General features: G+C 46.1%; 40 non-coding genes and 1 pseudogene across 40 annotated transcripts; all 41 read left to right on the forward strand.

The window, feature by feature from the left end:
• Positions 1–6: 6 nt before the first annotated feature.
• Positions 7–125, forward strand: LOC144069567 (5S ribosomal RNA). The gene has a single exon (XR_013298622.1). It is a non-coding gene; the product is annotated as a 5S ribosomal RNA (ribosomal RNA).
• A 316-nt stretch (positions 126–441) lies between these two features.
• Positions 442–560, forward strand: LOC144069465 (5S ribosomal RNA). Its single transcript, XR_013298524.1, has one exon. It is a non-coding gene; the product is annotated as a 5S ribosomal RNA (ribosomal RNA).
• Positions 561–876: 316 nt separating this feature from the next.
• Positions 877–995, forward strand: LOC144069579 (5S ribosomal RNA). Its single transcript, XR_013298633.1, has one exon. It is a non-coding gene; the product is annotated as a 5S ribosomal RNA (ribosomal RNA).
• Positions 996–1311: 316 nt separating this feature from the next.
• On the forward strand, positions 1312–1430 carry LOC144069592 (5S ribosomal RNA). Its single transcript, XR_013298643.1, has one exon. It is a non-coding gene; the product is annotated as a 5S ribosomal RNA (ribosomal RNA).
• A 316-nt stretch (positions 1431–1746) lies between these two features.
• On the forward strand, positions 1747–1865 carry LOC144069604 (5S ribosomal RNA). The gene has a single exon (XR_013298654.1). It is a non-coding gene; the product is annotated as a 5S ribosomal RNA (ribosomal RNA).
• A 315-nt stretch (positions 1866–2180) lies between these two features.
• On the forward strand, positions 2181–2299 carry LOC144069925 (5S ribosomal RNA). The gene has a single exon (XR_013298874.1). It is a non-coding gene; the product is annotated as a 5S ribosomal RNA (ribosomal RNA).
• Positions 2300–2615: 316 nt separating this feature from the next.
• Positions 2616–2734, forward strand: LOC144069466 (5S ribosomal RNA). Its single transcript, XR_013298525.1, has one exon. It is a non-coding gene; the product is annotated as a 5S ribosomal RNA (ribosomal RNA).
• Positions 2735–3050: 316 nt separating this feature from the next.
• Positions 3051–3169, forward strand: LOC144069616 (5S ribosomal RNA). Its single transcript, XR_013298666.1, has one exon. It is a non-coding gene; the product is annotated as a 5S ribosomal RNA (ribosomal RNA).
• A 316-nt stretch (positions 3170–3485) lies between these two features.
• LOC144069468 (5S ribosomal RNA) lies at positions 3486–3604 on the forward strand. The gene has a single exon (XR_013298527.1). It is a non-coding gene; the product is annotated as a 5S ribosomal RNA (ribosomal RNA).
• A 316-nt stretch (positions 3605–3920) lies between these two features.
• On the forward strand, positions 3921–4039 carry LOC144069627 (5S ribosomal RNA). The gene has a single exon (XR_013298677.1). It is a non-coding gene; the product is annotated as a 5S ribosomal RNA (ribosomal RNA).
• A 316-nt stretch (positions 4040–4355) lies between these two features.
• LOC144069639 (5S ribosomal RNA) lies at positions 4356–4474 on the forward strand. Its single transcript, XR_013298688.1, has one exon. It is a non-coding gene; the product is annotated as a 5S ribosomal RNA (ribosomal RNA).
• A 316-nt stretch (positions 4475–4790) lies between these two features.
• LOC144069651 (5S ribosomal RNA) lies at positions 4791–4909 on the forward strand. Its single transcript, XR_013298699.1, has one exon. It is a non-coding gene; the product is annotated as a 5S ribosomal RNA (ribosomal RNA).
• Positions 4910–5225: 316 nt separating this feature from the next.
• Positions 5226–5344, forward strand: LOC144069725 (5S ribosomal RNA; annotated as a pseudogene).
• A 316-nt stretch (positions 5345–5660) lies between these two features.
• On the forward strand, positions 5661–5779 carry LOC144069662 (5S ribosomal RNA). The gene has a single exon (XR_013298710.1). It is a non-coding gene; the product is annotated as a 5S ribosomal RNA (ribosomal RNA).
• A 316-nt stretch (positions 5780–6095) lies between these two features.
• On the forward strand, positions 6096–6214 carry LOC144069673 (5S ribosomal RNA). The gene has a single exon (XR_013298722.1). It is a non-coding gene; the product is annotated as a 5S ribosomal RNA (ribosomal RNA).
• Positions 6215–6530: 316 nt separating this feature from the next.
• Positions 6531–6649, forward strand: LOC144070140 (5S ribosomal RNA). The gene has a single exon (XR_013299081.1). It is a non-coding gene; the product is annotated as a 5S ribosomal RNA (ribosomal RNA).
• A 316-nt stretch (positions 6650–6965) lies between these two features.
• On the forward strand, positions 6966–7084 carry LOC144069418 (5S ribosomal RNA). The gene has a single exon (XR_013298477.1). It is a non-coding gene; the product is annotated as a 5S ribosomal RNA (ribosomal RNA).
• A 316-nt stretch (positions 7085–7400) lies between these two features.
• Positions 7401–7519, forward strand: LOC144070205 (5S ribosomal RNA). The gene has a single exon (XR_013299142.1). It is a non-coding gene; the product is annotated as a 5S ribosomal RNA (ribosomal RNA).
• Positions 7520–7835: 316 nt separating this feature from the next.
• On the forward strand, positions 7836–7954 carry LOC144070229 (5S ribosomal RNA). The gene has a single exon (XR_013299166.1). It is a non-coding gene; the product is annotated as a 5S ribosomal RNA (ribosomal RNA).
• Positions 7955–8270: 316 nt separating this feature from the next.
• Positions 8271–8389, forward strand: LOC144070008 (5S ribosomal RNA). The gene has a single exon (XR_013298955.1). It is a non-coding gene; the product is annotated as a 5S ribosomal RNA (ribosomal RNA).
• A 317-nt stretch (positions 8390–8706) lies between these two features.
• On the forward strand, positions 8707–8825 carry LOC144069685 (5S ribosomal RNA). Its single transcript, XR_013298732.1, has one exon. It is a non-coding gene; the product is annotated as a 5S ribosomal RNA (ribosomal RNA).
• A 316-nt stretch (positions 8826–9141) lies between these two features.
• On the forward strand, positions 9142–9260 carry LOC144069698 (5S ribosomal RNA). The gene has a single exon (XR_013298733.1). It is a non-coding gene; the product is annotated as a 5S ribosomal RNA (ribosomal RNA).
• Positions 9261–9576: 316 nt separating this feature from the next.
• Positions 9577–9695, forward strand: LOC144070141 (5S ribosomal RNA). Its single transcript, XR_013299082.1, has one exon. It is a non-coding gene; the product is annotated as a 5S ribosomal RNA (ribosomal RNA).
• A 316-nt stretch (positions 9696–10011) lies between these two features.
• Positions 10012–10130, forward strand: LOC144069711 (5S ribosomal RNA). The gene has a single exon (XR_013298735.1). It is a non-coding gene; the product is annotated as a 5S ribosomal RNA (ribosomal RNA).
• A 316-nt stretch (positions 10131–10446) lies between these two features.
• LOC144069722 (5S ribosomal RNA) lies at positions 10447–10565 on the forward strand. The gene has a single exon (XR_013298736.1). It is a non-coding gene; the product is annotated as a 5S ribosomal RNA (ribosomal RNA).
• A 316-nt stretch (positions 10566–10881) lies between these two features.
• Positions 10882–11000, forward strand: LOC144070143 (5S ribosomal RNA). The gene has a single exon (XR_013299084.1). It is a non-coding gene; the product is annotated as a 5S ribosomal RNA (ribosomal RNA).
• A 316-nt stretch (positions 11001–11316) lies between these two features.
• Positions 11317–11435, forward strand: LOC144070105 (5S ribosomal RNA). The gene has a single exon (XR_013299047.1). It is a non-coding gene; the product is annotated as a 5S ribosomal RNA (ribosomal RNA).
• Positions 11436–11751: 316 nt separating this feature from the next.
• Positions 11752–11870, forward strand: LOC144069734 (5S ribosomal RNA). The gene has a single exon (XR_013298737.1). It is a non-coding gene; the product is annotated as a 5S ribosomal RNA (ribosomal RNA).
• A 316-nt stretch (positions 11871–12186) lies between these two features.
• Positions 12187–12305, forward strand: LOC144070253 (5S ribosomal RNA). Its single transcript, XR_013299189.1, has one exon. It is a non-coding gene; the product is annotated as a 5S ribosomal RNA (ribosomal RNA).
• A 316-nt stretch (positions 12306–12621) lies between these two features.
• On the forward strand, positions 12622–12740 carry LOC144069543 (5S ribosomal RNA). Its single transcript, XR_013298599.1, has one exon. It is a non-coding gene; the product is annotated as a 5S ribosomal RNA (ribosomal RNA).
• Positions 12741–13056: 316 nt separating this feature from the next.
• On the forward strand, positions 13057–13175 carry LOC144069505 (5S ribosomal RNA). Its single transcript, XR_013298564.1, has one exon. It is a non-coding gene; the product is annotated as a 5S ribosomal RNA (ribosomal RNA).
• A 316-nt stretch (positions 13176–13491) lies between these two features.
• LOC144069745 (5S ribosomal RNA) lies at positions 13492–13610 on the forward strand. The gene has a single exon (XR_013298738.1). It is a non-coding gene; the product is annotated as a 5S ribosomal RNA (ribosomal RNA).
• Positions 13611–13926: 316 nt separating this feature from the next.
• LOC144070144 (5S ribosomal RNA) lies at positions 13927–14045 on the forward strand. Its single transcript, XR_013299085.1, has one exon. It is a non-coding gene; the product is annotated as a 5S ribosomal RNA (ribosomal RNA).
• A 316-nt stretch (positions 14046–14361) lies between these two features.
• Positions 14362–14480, forward strand: LOC144070106 (5S ribosomal RNA). Its single transcript, XR_013299048.1, has one exon. It is a non-coding gene; the product is annotated as a 5S ribosomal RNA (ribosomal RNA).
• Positions 14481–14796: 316 nt separating this feature from the next.
• On the forward strand, positions 14797–14915 carry LOC144070062 (5S ribosomal RNA). Its single transcript, XR_013299007.1, has one exon. It is a non-coding gene; the product is annotated as a 5S ribosomal RNA (ribosomal RNA).
• A 316-nt stretch (positions 14916–15231) lies between these two features.
• Positions 15232–15350, forward strand: LOC144070107 (5S ribosomal RNA). Its single transcript, XR_013299049.1, has one exon. It is a non-coding gene; the product is annotated as a 5S ribosomal RNA (ribosomal RNA).
• A 316-nt stretch (positions 15351–15666) lies between these two features.
• Positions 15667–15785, forward strand: LOC144069993 (5S ribosomal RNA). The gene has a single exon (XR_013298939.1). It is a non-coding gene; the product is annotated as a 5S ribosomal RNA (ribosomal RNA).
• A 316-nt stretch (positions 15786–16101) lies between these two features.
• Positions 16102–16220, forward strand: LOC144070080 (5S ribosomal RNA). The gene has a single exon (XR_013299024.1). It is a non-coding gene; the product is annotated as a 5S ribosomal RNA (ribosomal RNA).
• Positions 16221–16536: 316 nt separating this feature from the next.
• Positions 16537–16655, forward strand: LOC144069757 (5S ribosomal RNA). Its single transcript, XR_013298739.1, has one exon. It is a non-coding gene; the product is annotated as a 5S ribosomal RNA (ribosomal RNA).
• Positions 16656–16971: 316 nt separating this feature from the next.
• On the forward strand, positions 16972–17090 carry LOC144069768 (5S ribosomal RNA). The gene has a single exon (XR_013298740.1). It is a non-coding gene; the product is annotated as a 5S ribosomal RNA (ribosomal RNA).
• Positions 17091–17406: 316 nt separating this feature from the next.
• LOC144070109 (5S ribosomal RNA) lies at positions 17407–17525 on the forward strand. The gene has a single exon (XR_013299051.1). It is a non-coding gene; the product is annotated as a 5S ribosomal RNA (ribosomal RNA).
• Positions 17526–17691: the final 166 nt, after the last annotated feature.

The following is a 17691-nucleotide window of genomic DNA, read 5'->3' on the forward strand; positions in this document are numbered from 1 at the left end:
AATGTTGCTCACGGCCATACTACCCTGAAAACGCCCGATCTCGTCTGATCTCGGAAGCTAAGCAGGGTTGGGCCTGGTTAGTACCTGGATGGGAGACCGCTTGGGAATACCAGGTGCTGTAAGCATCTTGTCAAAACCATTTTCGACATTTCATGGATGTTCATCTCCTTTTGACCTCCTAAATCATGAAAGACTTCCCTCCTCTGCACATCTCACAACATTTTATTGAAGCTCTCCTTCTGATAATCTTCATTCCCGTAGTTGTAGAAGTAATAAAGCAAAAGAAGAGCAAGCGGCAACAAAGTCGACTCCTTTAACGAAGGGTTCTCCAAAGAGGACCCCTCACCCTCCACACCCGATCCAAATATCCAAATACACGATCCACATGCAAGACTATGGACCGTTTGGATTTCCAAAGGGGATTTGTTCAGCGACAATGTTGCTCACGGCCATACTACCCTGAAAACGCCCGATCTCGTCTGATCTCGGAAGCTAAGCAGGGTTGGGCCTGGTTATTACCTGGAGGGGAGACCGCTTGGGAATACCAGGTGCTGTAAGCATCTTGTCAAAACAATTTTCGACATTTCATGGATGTTCATCTCCTTATGACCTAAAAAATCATGAAAGACTTCCCTCCTCTGCACATCTCACAACATTTTATTGAAGCTCTCCTTCTGATAATCTTCATTCCCGTAGTTGTAGAAGTAATAAAGCAAAAGAAGAGCAAGCGGCAACAAAGTCGACTCCTTTAACGAAGGGTTCTCCAAAGAGGACCCCTCACCCTCCACACCCGATCCAAATATCCAAATACACGATCCACATTCAAGACTATGGACCGTTCGGATTTCCAAAGGGGATTTGTTCAGCGACAATGTTGCTCACGGCCATACTACCCTGAAAACGCCCGATCTCGTCTGATCTCGGAAGCTAAGCAGGGTTGGGCCTGGTTAGTACCTGGATGGGAGACCGCTTGGGAATACCAGGTGCTGTAAGCATCTTGTCAAAACCATTTTCGACATTTCATGGATGTTCATCTCCTTATGACCTAAAAAATCATGAAAGACTTCCCTCCTCTGCACATCTCACAACATTTTTTTGAAGCTCTCCTTCTGATAATCTTCATTCCCGTAGTTGTAGAAGTAATAAAGCAAAAGAAGAGCAAGCGGCAACAAAGTCGACTCCTTTAACGAAGGGTTCTCCAAAGAGGACCCCTCACCCTCCACACCCGATCCAAATATCCAAATACACGATCCACATTCAAGACTATGGACCGTTCGGATTTCCAAAGGGGATTTGTTCAGCGATAATGTTGCTCACGGCCATACTACCCTGAAAACGCCCGATCTCGTCTGATCTCGGAAGCTAAGCAGGGTTGGGCCTGGTTAGTACCTGGATGGGAGACCGCTTGGGAATACCAGGTGCTGTAAGCAGCTTGTCAAAACCATTTTCGACATTTCATGGATGTTCATCTCCTTTTGACCTCCTAAATCATGAAAGACTTCCCTCCTCTGCACATCTCACAACATTTTATTGAAGCTCTCCTTCTGATAATCTTCATTCCCGTAGTTGTAGAAGTAATAAAGCAAAAGAAGAGCAAGCGGCAACAAAGTCGACTCCTTTAACGAAGGGTTCTCCAAAGAGGACCCCTCACCCTCCACACCCGATCCAAATATCCAAATACACGATCCACATGCAAGACTATGGACCGTTCGGATTTCCAAAGGGGATTTGTTCAGCGCAAATGTTGCTCACGGCCATACTACCCTGAAAACGCCCGATCTCGTCTGATCTCGGAAGCTAAGCAGGGTTGGGCCTGGTTAGTACCTGGATGGGAGACCGCTTGGGAATACCAGGTGCTGTAAGCATCTTGTCATAACCATTTTCGACATTTCATGGATGTTCATCTCCTTTTGACCTCCTAAATCATGAAAGACTTCCCTCCTCTGCACATCTCACAACATTTTATTGAAGCTCTCCTTCTGATAATCTTCATTCCCGTAGTTGTAGAAGTAATAAAGCAAAAGAAGAGCAAGCGGCAACAAAGTTGACTCCTTTAACAAAGGGTTCTCCAAAGAGGACCCCTCACCTTCCACACCCGATCCAAATATCCAAATACACGATCCACATGCAAGACTATGGACCGTTCGGATTTCCAAAGGGATTTGTTCAGCAACAATGTTGCTCACGGCCATACTACCCTGAAAACGCCCGATCTCGTCTGATCTCGGAAGCTAAGCAGGGTTGGGCCTGGTTAGTACCTAGATGGGAGACCGCTTGGGAATACCAGGTGCTGTAAGCATCTTGTCAAAACCATTTTCGACATTTCATGGATGTTCATCTCCTTTTGACCTCCTAAATCATGAAAGACTTCCCTCCTCTGCACATCTCACAACATTTTATTGAAGCTCTCCTTCTGATAATCTTCATTCCCGTAGTTGTAGAAGTAATAAAGCAAAAGAAGAGCAAGCGGCAACAAAGTCGACTCCTTTAACGAAGGGTTCTCCAAAGAGGACCCCTCACCCTCCACACCCGATCCAAATATCCAAATACACGATCCACATGCAAGACTATGGACCGTTTGGATTTCCAAAGGGGATTTGTTCAGCGACAATGTTGCTCACGGCCATACTACCCTGAAAACGCCCGATCTCGTCTGATCTCGGAAGCTAAGCAGGGTTGGGCCTGGTTATTACCTGGAGGGGAGACCGCTTGGGAATACCAGGTGCTGTAAGCATCTTGTCAAAACAATTTTCGACATTTCATGGATGTTCATCTCCTTATGACCTAAAAAATCATGAAAGACTTCCCTCCTCTGCACATCTCACAACATTTTATTGAAGCTCTCCTTCTGATAATCTTCATTCCCGTAGTTGTAGAAGTAATAAAGCAAAAGAAGAGCAAGCGGCAACAAAGTCGACTCCTTTAACGAAGGGTTCTCCAAAGAGGACCCCTCACCCTCCACACCCGATCCAAATATCCAAATACACGATCCACATTCAAGACTATGGACCGTTCGGATTTCCAAAGGGGATTTGTTCAGCGACAATGTTGCTCACGGCCATACTACCCTGAAAACGCCCGATCTCGTCTGATCTCGGAAGCTAAGCAGGGTTGGGCCTGGTTAGTACCTGGATGGGAGACCGCTTGGGAATACCAGGTGCTGTAAGCATCTTGTCAAAACCATTTTCGACATTTCATGGATGTTCATCTCCTTATGACCTAAAAAATCATGAAAGACTTCCCTCCTCTGCACATCTCACAACATTTTTTTGAAGCTCTCCTTCTGATAATCTTCATTCCCGTAGTTGTAGAAGTAATAAAGCAAAAGAAGAGCAAGCGGCAACAAAGTCGACTCCTTTAACGAAGGGTTCTCCAAAGAGGACCCCTCACCCTCCACACCCGATCCAAATATCCAAATACACGATCCACATGCAAGACTATGGACCGTTTGGATTTCCAAAGGGGATTTGTTCAGCGACAATGTTGCTCACGGCCATACTACCCTGAAAACGCCCGATCTCGTCTGATCTCGGAAGCTAAGCAGGGTTGGGCCTGGTTATTACCTGGAGGGGAGACCGCTTGGGAATACCAGGTGCTGTAAGCATCTTGTCAAAACAATTTTCGACATTTCATGGATGTTCATCTCCTTATGACCTAAAAAATCATGAAAGACTTCCCTCCTCTGCACATCTCACAACATTTTATTGAAGCTCTCCTTCTGATAATCTTCATTCCCGTAGTTGTAGAAGTAATAAAGCAAAAGAAGAGCAAGCGGCAACAAAGTCGACTCCTTTAACGAAGGGTTCTCCAAAGAGGACCCCTCACCCTCCACACCCGATCCAAATATCCAAATACACGATCCACATTCAAGACTATGGACCGTTCGGATTTCCAAAGGGGATTTGTTCAGCGACAATGTTGCTCACGGCCATACTACCCTGAAAACGCCCGATCTCGTCTGATCTCGGAAGCTAAGCAGGGTTGGGCCTGGTTAGTACCTGGATGGGAGACCGCTTGGGAATACCAGGTGCTGTAAGCATATTGTCAAAACCATTTTCGACATTTGATGGATGTTCATCTCCTTTTGACCTCCTAAATCATGAAAGACTTCCCTCCTCTGCACATCTCACAACATTTTATTGAAGCTCTCCTTCTGATAATCTTCATTCCCGTAGTTGTAGAAGTAATAAAGCAAAAGAAGAGCAAGCGGCAACAAAGTCGACTCCTTTAACGAAGGGTTCTCCAAAGAGGACCCCTCACCCTCCACACCCGATCCAAATATCCAAATACACGATCCACATGCAAGACTATGGACCGTTCGGATTTCCAAAGGGGATTTGTTCAGCGACAATGTTGCTCACGGCCATACTACCCTGAAAACGCCCGATCTCGTCTGATCTCGGAAGCTAAGCAGGGTTGGGCCTGGTTAGTACCTGGATGGGAGACCGCTTGGGAATACCAGGTGCTGTAAGCATCTTGTCATAACCATTTTCGACATTTCATGGATGTTCATCTCCTTTTGACCTCCTAAATCATGAAAGACTTCCCTCCTCTGCACATCTCACAACATTTTATTGAAGCTCTCCTTCTGATAATCTTCATTCCCGTAGTTGTAGAAGTAATAAAGCAAAAGAAGAGCAAGCGGCAACAAAGTCGACTCCTTTAACAAAGGGTTCTCCAAAGAGGACCCCTCACCTTCCACACCCGATCCAAATATCCAAATACACGATCCACATGCAAGACTATGGACCGTTCGGATTTCCAAAGGGGATTTGTTCAGCAACAATGTTGCTCACGGCCATACTACCCTGAAAACGCCCGATCTCGTCTGATCTCGGAAGCTAAGCAGGGTTGGGCCTGGTTAGTACCTGGATGGGAGACCGCTTGGGAATACCAGGTGCTGTAAGCATCTTGTCAAAACCATTTTCGACATTTCATGGATGTTCATCTCCTTTTGACCTCCTAAATCATGAAAGACTTCCCTCCTCTGCACATCTCACAACATTTTATTGAAGCTCTCCTTCTGATAATCTTCATTCCCGTAGTTGTAGAAGTAATAAAGCAAAAGAAGAGCAAGCGGCAACAAAGTCGACTCCTTTAACGAAGGGTTCTCCAAAGAGGACCCCTGACCCTCCACACCCGATCCAAATATCAAAATACACGATCCACATGCAAGACTATGGACCGTTCGGATTTCCAAAGGGGATTTGTTCAGCGACAATGTTGCTCACGGCCATACTACCCTGAAAACGCCCGATCTCGTCTGCTCCCGGGAGCTAAGCAGGGTTGGGCCTGCTTAGTACCTGGATGGGAGACCGCTTGGGAATACCAGGTGCTGTAAGCATCTTGTCAAAACCATTTTCGACATTTCATGGATGTTCATCTCCTTTTGACCTCCTAAATCATGAAAGACTTCCCTCCTCTGCACATCTCACAACATTTTATTGAAGCTCTCCTTCTGATAATCTTCATTCCCGTGGTTGTAGAAGTAATAAAGCAAAAGAAGAGCAAGCGGCAACAAAGTCGACTCCTTTAACGAAGGGTTCTCCAAAGAGGACCCCTCACCCTCCACACCCGATCCAAATATCCAAATACACGATCCACATGCAAGACTATGGACCGTTCGGATTTCCAAAGGGGATGTGTTCAGCGAAAATGTTGCTCACGGCCATACTACCCTGAAAACGCCCGATCTCGTCTGATCTCGGAAGCTAAGCAGGGTTGGGCCTGGTTAGTACCTGGATGGGAGACCGCTTGGGAATACCAGGTGCTGTAAGCATCTTGTCATAACCATTTTCGACATTTCATGGATGTTCATCTCCTTTTGACCTCCTAAATCATGAAAGACTTCCCTCCTCTGCACATCTCACAACATTTTATTGAAGCTCTCCTTCTGATAATCTTCATTCCCGTAGTTGTAGAAGTAATAAAGCAAAAGAAGAGCATGCGGCAACAAAGTCGACTCCTTTAACGAAGGGTTCTCCAAAGAGGACCCCTCACCCTCCACACCCGATCCAAATATCCAAATACACGATCCACAAGCAAGACTATGGACCGTTCGGATTTCCAAAGGGGATTTGTTCAGCGGCATTGTTGCTCACGGCCATACTACCCTGAAAACGCCCGATCTCGTCTGATCTCGGAAGCTAAGCAGGGTTGGGCCTGGTTAGTACCTGGATGGGAGACCGCTTGGGAATACCAGGTGCTGTAAGCATCTTGTCAAAACCATTTTCGACATTTCATGGATGTTCATCTCCTTTTGACCTCCTAAATCATGAAAGACTTCCCTCCTCTGCACATCTCACAACATTTTATTGAAGCTCTCCTTCTGATAATCTTCATTCCCGTAGTTGTAGAAGTAATAAAGCAAAAGAGGAGCAAGCGGCAACAAAGTCGACTCCTTTAACGAAGGGTTCTCCAAAGAGGACCCCTCACCCTCCACACCCGATCCAAATATCCAAATACAAGATCCACATGCAAGACTATGGACCGTTCGGATTTCCAAAGGGGATTTGTTCAGCGACAATGTTGCTCACGGCCATACTACCCTGAAAACGCCCGATCTCGTCTGATCTCGGAAGCTAAGCAGGTTTGGGCCTGGTTAGTACCTGGATGGGAGACCGCTTGGGAATACCAGGTGCTGTAAGCATCTTGTCAAAACCATTTTCGACATTTCATGGATGTTCATCTCCTTTTGACCTCCTAAATCATGAAAGACTTCCCTCCTCTGCACATCTCACAACATTTTATTGAAGCTCTCCTTCTGATAATCTTCATTCCCGTAGTTGTAGAAGTAATAAAGCAAAAGAAGAGCAAGCGGCAACAAAGTCGACTCCTTTAACGAAGGGTTCTCCAAAGAGGACCCCTCACCCTCCACACCCGATCCAAATATCCAAATACACGATCCACATGCAAGACTATGGACCGTTCGGATTTCCAAAGGGGATTTGTTCAGCGGCAATGTTGCTCACGGCCATACTACCCTGAAAACGCCCGATCTCGTCTGATCTCGAAAGCTAAGAAGGGTTGGGCCTGGTTAGTACCTGGATGGGAGACCGCTTGGGAATACCAGGTGCTGTAAGCATCTTGTCAAAACCATTTTCGACATTTTATGGATGTTCATCTCCTTTTGACCTCCTAAATCATGAAAGACTTCCCTCCTCTGCACATCTCACAACATTTTATTGAAGCTCTCCTTCTGATAATCTTCATTCCCGTAGTTGTAGAAGTAATAAAGCAAAAGAAGAGCAAGCGGCAACAAAGTCGACTCCTTTAACGAAGGGTTCTCCAAAGAGGACCCCTCACCCTCCACACCCGATCCAAATATCCAAATACACGATCCACATGCAAGACTATGGACCGTTCGGATTTCCAAAGGGGATTTGTTCAGCGACAATGTTGCTCACGGCCATACTACCCTGAAAACGCCCGATCTCGTCTGATCTCGGAAGCTAAGCAGGGTTGGGCCTGGTTAGTACCTGGATGGGAGACCGCTTGGGAATACCAGGTGCTTTAAGCATCTTGTCAAAACCATTTTCGACATTTTATGGATGTTCATCTCCTTTTGACCTCCTAAATCATGAAAGACTTCCCTCCTCTGCACATCTCACAACATTTTATTGAAGCTCTCCTTCTGATAATCTTCATTCCCGTAGTTGTAGAAGTAATAAAGCAAAAGAAGAGCAAGCGGCAACAAAGTCGACTCCTTTAACGAAGGGTTCTCCAAAGAGGACCCCTCACCCTCCACACCCGATCCAAATATCCAAATACACGATCCACATGCAAGACTATGGACCGTTCGGATTTCCAAAGGGGATTTGTTCAGCGACAATGTTGCTCACGGCCATACTACCCTGAAAACGCCTGATCTCGTCTGATCTTGGAAGCTAAGCAGGGTTGGGCCTGGTTAGTACCTGGATGGGAGACCGCTTGGGAATACCAGGTGCTGTAAGCATCTTGTCAAAACCATTTTCGACATTTCATGGATGTTCATCTCCTTTTGACCTCCTAAATCATGAAAGACTTCCCTCCTCTGCACATCTCACAACATTTTATTGAAGCTCTCCTTCTGATAATCTTCATTCCCGTAGTTGTAGAAGTAATAAAGCAAAAGAGGAGCAAGCGGCAACAAAGTTGACTCCTTTAACGAAGGGTTCTCCAAAGAGGACCCCTCACCCTCCACACCCGATCCAAATATCCAAATACACGATCCACATGCAAGACTATGGACCGTTCGGATTTCCAAAGGGGATTTGTTCAGCGACAATGTTGCTCACGGCCATACTACCCTGAAAACGCCCGATCTCGTCTGATCTCGGAAGCTAAGCAGGGTTGGGCCTGGTTAGTACCTGGATGGGAGACCGCTTTGGAATACCAGGTGCTGTAAGCATCTTGTCAAAACCATTTTCGACATTTCATGGATGTTCATCTCCTTTTGACCTCCTAAATCATGAGAAGACTTCCCTCCTCTGCACATCTCACAACATTTTATTGAAGCTCTCCTTCTGATAATCTTCATTCCCGTAGTTGTAGAAGTAATAAAGCAAAAGAAGAGCAAGCGGCAACAAAGTCGACTCCTTTAACGAAGGGTTCTCCAAAGAGGACCCCTCACCCTCCACACCCGATCCAAATATCCAAATACACGATCCACATGCAAGACTATGGACCGTTCGGATTTCCAAAGGGGATTTGTTCAGCGGCAATGTTGCTCACGGCCATACTACCCTGAAAACGCCCGATCTCGTCTGATCTCGGAAGCTAAGCAGGGTTGGGCCTGGTTAGTACCTGGATGGGAGACCGCTTGGGAATACCAGGTGCTGTAAGCATCTTGTCATAACCATTTTCGACATTTCATGGATGTTCATCTCCTTTTGACCTCCTAAATCATGAAAGACTTCCCTCCTCTGCACATCTCACAACATTTTATTGAAGCTCTCCTTCTGATAATCTTCATTCCCGTAGTTGTAGAAGTAATAAAGCAAAAGAAGAGCAAGCGGCAACAAAGTCGACTCCTTTAACAAAGGGTTCTCCAAAGATGACCCCTCACCTTCCACACCCGATCCAAATATCCAAATACACGATCCACATGCAAGACTATGGACCGTTCGGATTTCCAAAGGGGATTTGTTCAGCGACAATGTTGCTCACGGCCATACTACCCTGAAAACGCCCGATCTCGTCTGATCTCGGAAGCTAAGCAGGGTTGGGCCTGGTTAGTACCTGGATGGGAGACCGCTTGGGAATACCAGGTGCTGTAAGCATCTTGTCAAAACCATTTTCGACATTTCATGGATGTTCATCTCCTTTTGACCTCCTAAATCATGAAAGACTTCCCTCCTCTGCACATCTCACAACATTTTATTGAAGCTCTCCTTCTGATAATCTTCATTCCCGTAGTTGTAGAAGTAATAAAGCAAAAGAAGAGCAAGCGGCAACAAAGTCGACTCCTTTAACGAAGGGTTCTCCAAAGAGGACCCCTCACCCTCCACACCCGATCCAAATATCCAAATACACGATCCACATGCAAGACTATGGACCGTTCGGATTTCCAAAGGGGATTTGTTCAGCGACAATGTTGCTCACGGCCATACTACCCTGAAAACGCCCGATCTCGTCTGATCTCGGAAGCTAAGCAGGTTTGGGCCTGGTTAGTACCTGGATGGGAGACCGCTTGGGAATACCAGGTGCTGTAAGCATCTTGTCAAAACCATTTTCGACATTTCATGGATGTTCATCTCCTTTTGACCTCCTAAATCATGAAAGACTTCCCTCCTCTGCACATCTCACAACATTTTATTGAAGCTCTCCTTCTGATAATCTTCATTCCCGTGGTTGTAGAAGTAATAAAGCAAAAGAAGAGCAAGCGGCAACAAAGTCGACTCCTTTAACGAAGGGTTCTCCAAAGAGGACCCCTCACCCTCCACACCCGATCCAAATATCCAAATACACGATCCACATGCAAGACTATGGACCGTTCGGATTTCCAAAGGGGATTTGTTCAGCGAAAATGTTGCTCACGGCCATACTACCCTGAAAACGCCCGATCTCGTCTGATCTCGGAAGCTAAGCAGGGTTGGGCCTGGTTAGTACCTGGATGGGAGACCGCTTGGGAATACCAGGTGCTGTAAGCATCTTGTCATAACCATTTTCGACATTTCATGGATGTTCATCTCCTTTTGACCTCCTAAATCATGAAAGACTTCCCTCCTCTGCACATCTCACAACATTTTATTGAAGCTCTCCTTCTGATAATCTTCATTCCCGTAGTTGTAGAAGTAATAAAGCAAAAGAAGAGCATGCGGCAACAAAGTCGACTCCTTTAACGAAGGGTTCTCCAAAGAGGACCCCTCACCCTCCACACCCGATCCAAATATCCAAATACACGATCCACATGCAAGACTATGGACCGTTCGGATTTCCAAAGGGGATTTGTTCAGCGGCATTGTTGCTCACGGCCATACTACCCTGAAAACGCCCGATCTCGTCTGATCTCGGAAGCTAAGCAGGGTTGGGCCTGGTTAGTACCTGGATGGGAGACCGCTTGGGAATACCAGGTGCTGTAAGCATCTTGTCAAAACCATTTTCGACATTTCATGGATGTTCATCTCCTTTTGACCTCCTAAATCATGAAAGACTTCCCTCCTCTGCACATCTCACAACATTTTATTGAAGCTCTCCTTCTGATAATCTTCATTCCCGTAGTTGTAGAAGTAATAAAGCAAAAGAGGAGCAAGCGGCAACAAAGTCGACTCCTTTAACGAAGGGTTCTCCAAAGAGGACCCCTCACCCTCCACACCCGATCCAAATATCCAAATACAAGATCCACATGCAAGACTATGGACCGTTCGGATTTCCAAAGGGGATTTGTTCAGCGACAATGTTGCTCACGGCCATACTACCCTGAAAACGCCCGATCTCGTCTGATCTCGGAAGCTAAGCAGGTTTGGGCCTGGTTAGTACCTGGATGGGAGACCGCTTGGGAATACCAGGTGCTGTAAGCATCTTGTCAAAACCATTTTCGACATTTCATGGATGTTCATCTCCTTTTGACCTCCTAAATCATGAAAGACTTCCCTCCTCTGCACATCTCACAACATTTTATTGAAGCTCTCCTTCTGATAATCTTCATTCCCGTAGTTGTAGAAGTAATAAAGCAAAAGAAGAGCAAGCGGCAACAAAGTCGACTCCTTTAACGAAGGGTTCTCCAAAGAGGACCCCTCACCCTCCACACCCGATCCAATCATCCAAATACACGATCCACATGCAAGACTATGGACCGTTCGGATTTCCAAAGGGGATTTGTTCAGCGGCAATGTTGCTCACGGCCATACTACCCTGAAAACGCCCGATCTCGTCTGATCTCGGAAGCTAAGAAGGGTTGGGCCTGGTTAGTACCTGGATGGGAGACCGCTTGGGAATACCAGGTGCTGTAAGCATCTTGTCAAAACCATTTTCGACATTTTATGGATGTTCATCTCCTTTTGACCTCCTAAATCATGAAAGACTTCCCTCCTCTGCACATCTCACAACATTTTATTGAAGCTCTCCTTCTGATAATCTTCATTCCCGTAGTTGTAGAAGTAATAAAGCAAAAGAAGAGCAAGCGGCAACAAAGTCGACTCCTTTAACGAAGGGTTCTCCAAAGAGGACCCCTCACCCTCCACACCCGATCCAAATATCCAAATACACGATCCACATGCAAGACTATGGACCGTTCGGATTTCCAAAGGGGATTTGTTCAGCGACAATGTTGCTCACGGCCATACTACCCTGAAAACGCCCGATCTCGTCTGATCTCGGAAGCTAAGCAGGGTTGGGCCTGGTTAGTACCTGGATGGGAGACCGCTTGGGAATACCAGGTGCTGTAAGCATCTTGTCAAAACCATTTTCGACATTTCATGGATGTTCATCTCCTTTTGACCTCCTAAATCATGAAAGACTTCCCTCCTCTGCACATCTCACAACATTTTATTGAAGCTCTCCTTCTGATAATCTTCATTCCCGTAGTTGTAGAAGTAATAAAGCAAAAGAGGAGCAAGCGGCAACAAAGTTGACTCCTTTAACGAAGGGTTCTCCAAAGAGGACCCCTCACCCTCCACACCCGATCCAAATATCCAAATACACGATCCACATGCAAGACTATGGACCGTTCGGATTTCCAAAGGGGATTTGTTCAGCGGCAATGTTGCTCACGGCCATACTACCCTGAAAACGCCCGATCTCGTCTGATCTCGGAAGCTAAGAAGGGTTTGGCCTGGTTAGTACCTGGATGGGAGACCGCTTGGGAATACCAGGTGCTGTAAGCATCTTGTCAAAACCATTTTCGACATTTCATGGATGTTCATCTCCTTTTGACCTCCTAAATCATGAAAGACTTCCCTCCTCTGCACATCTCACAACATTTTATTGAAGCTCTCCTTCTGATAATCTTCATTCCCGTAGTTGTAGAAGTAATAAAGCAAAAGAGGAGCAAGCGGCAACAAAGTTGACTCCTTTAACGAAGGGTTCTCCAAAGAGGACCCCTCACCCTCCACACCCGATCCAAATATCCAAATACACGATCCACATGCAAGACTATGGACCGTTCGGATTTCCAAAGGGGATTTGTTCAGCGACAATGCTGCTCACGGCCATACTACCCCGAAAACGTCCGATCTCGTCTGATCTCGGAAGCTAAGCAGGGTTGGGCCTGGTTAGTACCTGGATGGGAGACCGCTTTGGAATACCAGGTGCTGTAAGCATCTTGTCAAAACCATTTTCGACATTTCATGGATGTTCATCTCCTTTTGACCTCCTAAATCATGAAAGACTTCCCTCCTCTGCACATCTCACAACATTTTATTGAAGCTCTCCTTCTGATAATCTTCATTCCCGTAGTTGTAGAAGTAATAAAGCAAAAGAAGAGCAAGCGGCAACAAAGTCGACTCCTTTAACGAAGGGTTCTCCAAAGAGGACCCCTCACCCTCCACACCCGATCCAAATATCCAAATACACGATCCACATGCAAAACTATGGACCGTTCGGATTTCCAAAGGGGATTTGTTCAGCGACAATGTTGCTCACGGCCATACTACCCTGAAAACGCCCAATCTCGCCTGATCTCGGAAGCTAAGCAGGGTTGGGCCTGGTTAGTACCTGGATGGGAGACCGCTTGGGAATACCAGGTGCTGTAAGCATCTTGTCAAAACCATTTTGGACATTTCATGGATGTTCATCTCCTTTTGACCTCCTAAATCATGAAAGACTTCCCTCCTCTGCACATCTCACAACATTTTATTGAAGCTCTCCTTCTGATAATCTTCATTCCCGTAGTTGTAGAAGTAATAAAGCAAAAGAAGAGCAAGCGGCAACAAAGTCGACTCCTTTAACGAAGGGTTCTCCAAAGAGGACCCCTCACCCTCCACACCCGATCCAAATATCCAAATACACGATCCACAAGCAAGACTATGGACCGTTCGGATTTCCAAAGGGGATTTGTTCAGCGGCATTGTTGCTCACGGCCATACTACCCTGAAAACGCCCGATCTCGTCTGATCTCGGAAGCTAAGCAGGGTTGGGCCTGGTTAGTACCTGGATGGGAGACCGCTTGGGAATACCAGGTGCTGTAAGCATCTTGTCAAAACCATTTTCGACATTTCATGGATGTTCATCTCCTTTTGACCTCCTAAATCATGAAAGACTTCCCTCCTCTGCACATCTCACAACATTTTATTGAAGCTCTCCTTCTGATAATCTTCATTCCCGTAGTTGTAGAAGTAATAAAGCAAAAGAGGAGCAAGCGGCAACAAAGTCGACTCCTTTAACGAAGGGTTCTCCAAAGAGGACCCCTCACCCTCCACACCCGATCCAAATATCCAAATACAAGATCCACATGCAAGACTATGGACCGTTCGGATTTCCAAAGGGGATTTGTTCAGCGACAATGTTGCTCACGGCCATACTACCCTGAAAACGCCCGATCTCGTCTGATCTCGGAAGCTAAGCAGGTTTGGGCCTGGTTAGTACCTGGATGGGAGACCGCTTGGGAATACCAGGTGCTGTAAGCATCTTGTCAAAACCATTTTCGACATTTCATGGATGTTCATCTCCTTTTGACCTCCTAAATAATGAAAGACTTCCCTCCTCTGCACATCTCACAACATTTTATTGAAGCTCTCCTTCTGATAATCTTCATTCCCGTAGTTGTAGAAGTAATAAAGCAAAAGAAGAGCAAGCGGCAACAAAGTCGACTCCTTTAACGAAGGGTTCTCCAAAGAGGACCCCTCACCCTCCACACCCGATCCAAATATCCAAATACACGATCCACATGCAAGACTATGGACCGTTCGGATTTCCAAAGGGGATTTGTTCAGCGGCAATGTTGCTCACGGCCATACTACCCTGAAAACGCCCGATCTCGTCTGATCTCGGAAGCTAAGAAGGGTTGGGCCTGGTTAGTACCTGGATGGGAGACCGCTTGGGAATACCAGGTGCTGTAAGCATCTTGTCAAAACCATTTTCGACATTTTATGGATGTTCATCTCCTTTTGACCTCCTAAATCATGAAAGACTTCCCTCCTCTGCACATCTCACAACATTTTATTGAAGCTCTCCTTCTGATAATCTTCATTCCCGTAGTTGTAGAAGTAATAAAGCAAAAGAAGAGCAAGCGGCAACAAAGTCGACTCCTTTAACGAAGGGTTCTCCAAAGAGGACCCCTCACCCTCCACACCCGATCCAAATATCCAAATACACGATCCACATGCAAGACTATGGACCGTTCGGATTTCCAAAGGGGATTTGTTCAGCGACAATGTTGCTCACGGCCATACTACCCTGAAAACGCCCGATCTCGTCTGATCTTGGAAGCTAAGCAGGGTTGGGCCTGGTTAGTACCTGGATGGGAGACCGCTTGGGAATACCAGGTGCTGTAAGCATCTTGTCAAAACCATTTTCGACATTTCATGGATGTTCATCTCCTTTTGACCTCCTAAATCATGAAAGACTTCCCTCCTCTGCACATCTCACAACATTTTATTGAAGCTCTCCTTCTGATAATCTTCATTCCCGTAGTTGTAGAAGTAATAAAGCAAAAGAGGAGCAAGCGGCAACAAAGTTGACTCCTTTAACGAAGGGTTCTCCAAAGAGGACCCCTCACCCTCCACACCCGATCCAAATATCCAAATACACGATCCACATGCAAGACTATGGACCGTTCGGATTTCCAAAGGGGATTTGTTCAGCGGCAATGTTGCTCACGGCCATACTACCCTGAAAACGCCCGATCTCGTCTGATCTCGGAAGCTAAGAAGGGTTGGGCCTGGTTAGTACCTGGATGGGAGACCGCTTGGGAATACCAGGTGCTGTAAGCATCTTGTCAAAACCATTTTCGACATTTTATGGATGTTCATCTCCTTTTGACCTCCTAAATCATGAAAGACTTCCCTCCTCTGCACATCTCACAACATTTTATTGAAGCTCTCCTTCTGATAATCTTCATTCCCGTAGTTGTAGAAGTAATAAAGCAAAAGAAGAGCAAGCGGCAACAAAGTCGACTCCTTTAACGAAGGGTTCTCCAAAGAGGACCCCTCACCCTCCACACCCGATCCAAATATCCAAATACACGATCCACATGCAAGACTATGGACCGTTCGGATTTCCAAAGGGGATTTGTTCAGCGACAATGTTGCTCACGGCCATACTACCCTGAAAACGCCTGATCTCGTCTGATCTCGGAAGCTAAGCAGGGTTGGGCCTGGTTAGTACCTGGATGGGAGACCGCTTGGGAATACCAGGTGCTGTAAGCATCTTGTCAAAACCATTTTCGACATTTCATGGATGTTCATCTCCTTTTGACCTCCTAAATCATGAAAGACTTCCCTCCTCTGCACATCTCACAACATTTTATTGAAGCTCTCCTTCTGATAATCTTCATTCCCGTAGTTGTAGAAGTAATAAAGCAAAAGAGGAGCAAGCGGCAACAAAGTTGACTCCTTTAACGAAGGGTTCTCCAAAGAGGACCCCTCACCCTCCACACCCGATCCAAATATCCAAATACACGATCCACATGCAAGACTATGGACCGTTCGGATTTCCAAAGGGGATTTGTTCAGCGACAATGTTGCTCACGGCCATACTACCCTGAAAACGCCCGATCTCGTCTGATCTCGGAAGCTAAGCAGGGTTGGGCCTGGTTAGTACCTGGATGGGAGACCGCTTTGGAATACCAGGTGCTGTAAGCGTCTTGTCAAAACCATTTTCGACATTTCATGGATGTTCATCTCCTTTTGACCTCCTAAATCATGAAAGACTTCCCTCCTCTGCACATCTCACAACATTTTATTGAAGCTCTCCTTCTGATAATCTTCATTCCCGTAGTTGTAGAAGTAATAAAGCAAAAGAAGAGCAAGCGGCAACAAAGTCGACTCCTTTAACGAAGGGTTCTCCAAAGAGGACCCCTCACCCTCCACACCCGATCCAAATATCCAAATACACGATCCACATGCAAGACTATGGACCGTTCGGATTTCCAAAGGGGATTTGTTCAGCGGCAATGTTGCTCACGGCCATACTACCCTGAAAACGCCCGATCTCGTCTGATCTCGGAAGCTAAGCAGGGTTGGGCCTGGTTAGTACCTGGATGGGAGACCGCTTGGGAATACCAGGTGCTGTAAGCATCTTGTCATAACCATTTTCGACATTTCATGGATGTTCATCTCCTTTTGACCTCCTAAATCATGAAAGACTTCCCTCCTCTGCACATCTCACAACATTTTATTGAAGCTCTCCTTCTGATAATCTTCATTCCCGTAGTTGTAGAAGTAATAAAGCAAAAGAAGAGCAAGCGGCAACAAAGTCGACTCCTTTAACAAAGGGTTCTCCAAAGATGACCCCTCACCTTCCACACCCGATCCAAATATCCAAATACACGATCCACATGCAAGACTATGGACCGTTCGGATTTCCAAAGGGGATTTGTTCAGCGACAATGTTGCTCACGGCCATACTACCCTGAAAACGCCCGATCTCGTCTGATCTCGGAAGCTAAGCAGGGTTGGGCCTGGTTAGTACCTGGATGGGAGACCGCTTGGGAATACCAGGTGCTGTAAGCATCTTGTCAAAACCATTTTCGACATTTCATGGATGTTCATCTCCTTTTGACCTCCTAAATCATGAAAGACTTCCCTCCTCTGCACATCTCACAACATTTTATTGAAGCTCTCCTTCTGATAATCTTCATTCCCGTAGTTGTAGAAGTAATAAAGCAAAAGAGGAGCAAGCGGCAACAAAGTTGACTCCTTTAACGAAGGGTTCTCCAAAGAGGACCCCTCACCCTCCACACCCGATCCAAATATCCAAATACACGATCCACATGCAAGACTATGGACCGTTCGGATTTCCAAAGGGGATTTGTTCAGCGGCAATGTTGCTCACGGCCATACTACCCTGAAAACGCCCGATCTCGTCTGATCTCGGAAGCTAAGAAGGGTTGGGCCTGGTTAGTACCTGGATGGGAGACCGCTTGGGAATACCAGGTGCTGTAAGCATCTTGTCAAAACCATTTTCGACATTTTATGGATGTTCATCTCCTTTTGACCTCCTAAATCATGAAAGACTTCCCTCCTCTGCACATCTCACAACATTTTATTGAAGCTCTCCTTCTGATAATCTTCATTCCCGTAGTTGTAGAAGTAATAAAGCAAAAGAAGAGCA

The sequence above is a fragment of the Stigmatopora argus genome, chromosome 24 (assembly GCF_051989625.1).
Source record: "Stigmatopora argus isolate UIUO_Sarg chromosome 24, RoL_Sarg_1.0, whole genome shotgun sequence".
In the NCBI taxonomy this organism is placed as follows: domain Eukaryota; kingdom Metazoa; phylum Chordata; class Actinopteri; order Syngnathiformes; family Syngnathidae; genus Stigmatopora; species Stigmatopora argus.